Source organism: Arvicola amphibius, chromosome 9 (assembly GCF_903992535.2).
Source record: "Arvicola amphibius chromosome 9, mArvAmp1.2, whole genome shotgun sequence".
In the NCBI taxonomy this organism is placed as follows: Eukaryota; Metazoa; Chordata; class Mammalia; order Rodentia; family Cricetidae; genus Arvicola; species Arvicola amphibius.
In genome coordinates, this window is record NC_052055.2 from 40616933 (window position 1) to 40621198 (window position 4266).

Consider the following 4266-nt stretch of genomic DNA (forward strand, 5'->3'; position numbering starts at 1 on the left):
ATGGGACTGCCGGCTGGAGATGGTCTGTGGTCTGTGACCATATTCATATTCCGTTTGGTAATGCTGGTGGATCTGATGCACCGACACCGCGCTGGACTGCCAGCTACCCGCCAGGCCCCGTGCCATTGCCTGTGTGGTGCAGCCTGCTGCAAGCAGACCTCGAGAATATGCCGCACAGCTTGTACGAAGTGAGGGGATATGATGGTGGAGGGCAGCCGACGTATGGTGCGTCTTGCTGCCCACGGTGCTGAAGCCACAGGCATTCAAGAGGAACGGTTAAGGTTGCTGGGCTTCCTGAGGGAGGGCACTGCAGGCCTGAGGACACTCAGCCTTCCAAGGGCAAAAACATGGCAACATAATGGCAGGAAGCAGGTGCAGGATGTGACAGCACGTTTGGGATTAGTTGGATAGAGCAGAAGTCATGGAGGCCCCAAGTCCCTTATGAATCGCCTCAGTCAGGGCTGTGGGAGAGGGATGAGGGTATAGAGCAGCATGGTGGTCAAGAAACCAGGAGCAGAGAGGTGCTGTGGTTGATGTGTGGTCTCAAGATCAATGCTGGCCGGGCGGTGGTGGCGCACGCCTTTAATCCCAGCACTCGGGAGGCAGAGGCAGGCGGATCTCTGTGAGTTCGAGGCCAGCCTGGTCTACAAGAGCTAGGTCCAGGACAGGCTCTAAAAAAAGCTGCAGAGAAACCCTGTCTTGAAAAAAAAAAAAAAAAAAAAAAAAAAGCCGGGCGGTGGTGGCGCACGCCTTTAATCCCAGCACTCGGGAGGCAGAGGCAGGCGGATCTCTGTGAGTTCGAGACCAGCCTGGTCTACAAGAGCTAGTTCCAGGACAGGCTCTAAAAAAGCTGCAGAGAAACCCTGTCTTGAAAAAAAAAAAAAACAAACAAACAAAAGATCACTGCTGACCTCCAGGAACCAGAGATTCCTCATGTATGATGGGATGCTGAGGGACCCCATGGCAGTTCCCTGGCTCTAGCAAGACTACAGCTGGGTGATCTCTTACCTATTATGAATCCTTTGCTGAACATAGAAAACGAGACACCCAAATCACAAAACGCCAGATCTCAGACTGGAATGGAGCTCAGTGGTAGAGCATTTGCCCAGGATAAGTGAGGTCCTGAGGTCAGTAACAAGACACACAAATGCATGTACTCATGTATTAAGACTTGTATGGTGAGCCTGGGTCTAGCATCGGCTGGGGGCTTCCACTTTATGAGTGCTCTGTCCCTCCTCTTTAGCTTCAGTATTGCTTCGGTGACGTGTTCAGCCTACAGATGGCATGGAAGCCCAGGGTCGTGATCAATGGACTGAAGGCCATGCATGAGGTGCTGGTGACCTGTGGAGGGGACACTGCTGCCCATCTCCGAATGCCAATCTGTGAACACCTGGGCTTTGGGCCTAAATCCAGAGGCAAAGGCTGCAGCAGGGGACTGGGGTGGGCAGGAGCTGTGTCACTGACAGGCTTGTGGGCAGCAACTAGAGGAAGGACAGGGCCTAATGGAGGTGGTGATGTAGTCAAGCAAGGCAATGAGAAGTTGCTGAGTGTTGAGAGCAGAGGACAGCACAGCCAGGGGTCTTAGTAATACATGCGTGTGTCTACAGGTGTGGTTCTTGCACCGTACGGGCCTGAGTGGCGAGAGCAGCGGCGATTCTCTGTGTCCACCATGCGCAACTTTGGCCTGGGCAAGAAATCCCTGGAGCAGTGGGTGACGGACGAGACAGGCCACCTCTGTGATGCCCTTGCAGACCAGGCTGGTGGGTGATGGGTGGGTGAGGGGTGCAGAGGGGCACAGAGAGACACGAGCAGCACAGTGACTTGCTAACCTCTCTACTCCCAGGACAACCCCTCAATCCCCGCAGTCTCCTGAACAAAGCTGCATGCAATGTGATCTCGTCCCCCATTTTTTTTTGCTTATTGCTTTGAATATGAAGGCCCTTACCTCACCAGAATTTTAAAATAGCAGAACAACATTTGGAAGAACTTTCTGGCTTTATTCCTGAGGCAGGAGACTCAAGGCAGTCTGCAGAGCCACGTCTATGCTGTCCATCTTCCCAGGGGCAGTTGCGTGCCAAGGCCATGGGAAGGTTTTCTGGGAGTCAACTACGGGTGGAAAGACCTGAAACTTGACAAACCTCTGAAAGTAGGAGGGAAGAAGTGGATCAAAGTCAGGGTTTCTAGAAAGGGAGAGAACCTGTGCCCTCTGTCTACACGGAAGCCACACAAGCCTGTGGTTTCCAGGATAGAATATTCGTTCTGTCCACCCCAGGCTGCAAGAGCCTGAAGGATGGAACTGAGGAGGAGGCAGGTGATGGGTGGGAACAAACAAGCTTGGGGTCCTTGTAAGGGAGCCTGGGAACTGAGACTGAGTAGAGGAGGCACTCGGGGGGCCAGCCAAGTGGTGCATGGGTAAGGAGCTTGCCAAACAAGCCTGGAGATCTGAGTTTGATGTCTGGGATCCAAATAGGGTACAGATGATGGGCCCTATACATTGTCCTATTACTTGCTAACACACACCATGGTACATGAGCCCCCACATACAATAATTATTAATTAATACTTTTAAAAAGAAGAAGCACTGAGATTTCTTCTTCGCTTGTCACAGGTGCTTAATTCCTTCTCAATGCTTCTGCACATCCCAGGGCTGGTTGACGAGGTCTTCCCATGGCAAAGATGTTCATGGCCATGTTGGAGAAGCTGCTGGCTGAGCACAAGATGACCTGGGACCCTGCCTAGTCACCCTGAGACGTGACTGATGCCTTCCTGGCTGAGGTGGAAAAGGTGAGGGACAGCCAGGCGGTGGTGGCACACAGCCTTAATCCCAGCACTTGGGAGGCAGAGACAGGTGGATCTCTGTGAGTTCAAGGCCAACAGAGTTAGTTCCAGGATAGGCTCCAAAGCTACAGAGAAACCCTGTCTCAAAAGTCTCAAAAAATAAAACAGAAAACAAAAGAAAAAAGAAAATAAAAAGTGAGGAACAGCTTCAAGAGATGAAACCAGAGGCACTGGTTAAAGTGGCCCCTGGATTCTGAGGCCAACTCAGCACCTAGGCTACCTGGAGACAGTTGGAGGGTATTGTGGGTTTTCCTCTGTTCTCCCCTGAGCCCACCCTCTCTGCTGGCTCAGGCCAAGGGGAGTCCTAAGAGCAGCTTCAGTGATGACAACCTGCGTCTGGTGATAGCTGGCACATTCCCTACAGGGGTGGGAACACCTCAATCACACTGTGCTGGGCCCTGCTGCTTATGATCCTGTACCCAGGCGTGCAGAGTGAGCCTGGCTGGGGCTGGGAGGGAGAAAAGATAGGCACACTCTCTGAGACACTCATGGATGCCAACACTGGTTTGACTCAGACTCCTGCATGAGTTTTGGTGTCTTTCTCACATGGGCCTAGACCGTAACACAGAGGTAGGAGAGGTCAAGGTGCAGCCTTCGTTGGCTCCTTAACTGAGGGGATGCTGTCCCTTCAGGCTACTTCCAACAGGAGATCAATGATGTCATAGGTTGTTGATGCCCAAAAATGTGAGCCTGTTTCCACGTTGACCAAAGGTCAGAGAGTTGGACTTTACCTCTATCCTTCAAGATTATTGTGCTCCCACGGCAAACAAAGTCCCACCTAGATTTAGGTCAGAGAGTTCTGCTCTTTCTCAAGGTTATTGCCAACAGGTGTTGCTAATGTTGCTAAGATCCAGACCCCTCGTCTTTCATGAATAGAGAAGTAATTATGTTTCTACCTCAAACAAAAGTCTAAGGATCCGACTAAGATACCAGTTCCTTTAAGGAGATAGCATTGGATTTCAACTAGGGAGTGGTTGGCCTAAGGAATGTTTTAGTCTAGGGTGTGAGCACGACTTGTTTTGTTCTAGCAACAGAAAGTTTAACTAGGATGCTAGGATGTTGCCTGTGACCTTCATCTGGTCTCTTCACTTCCTTGTATCCTGTTAAAGCAATTTTTTGTCTTACTCCTATCTTTTGGGGTCAGGGGTATTTTAAGCAATTGGAAATTAAACGCGGGCAATTTTAGTACTGGAACTCCCCCTCCCCAGTACTATTCTATGTTTTTCTGTCTTACTATTTTCGTGTCTTCAAATTTTTTTTTACTAATACTGAATTATTTACTAATATTTCTAAATCCCATCACCCTACCCTGGCGAGTGGTATTTTTGTTGAGGCTGGTCCCCGACCATAGGTCAGGCAAGGAGTCCAGAGATGGCGGACCAGGCCTGCATGCCCGTCACCCATGCTGCCATTCGTGAGGTGCAGTGA

The 4266-nt window shown here is 50.7% G+C and overlaps 1 pseudogene; it reads left to right on the forward strand.

Moving 5' to 3' along the window:
• On the forward strand, positions 1-4266 carry LOC119823153 (annotated as a pseudogene).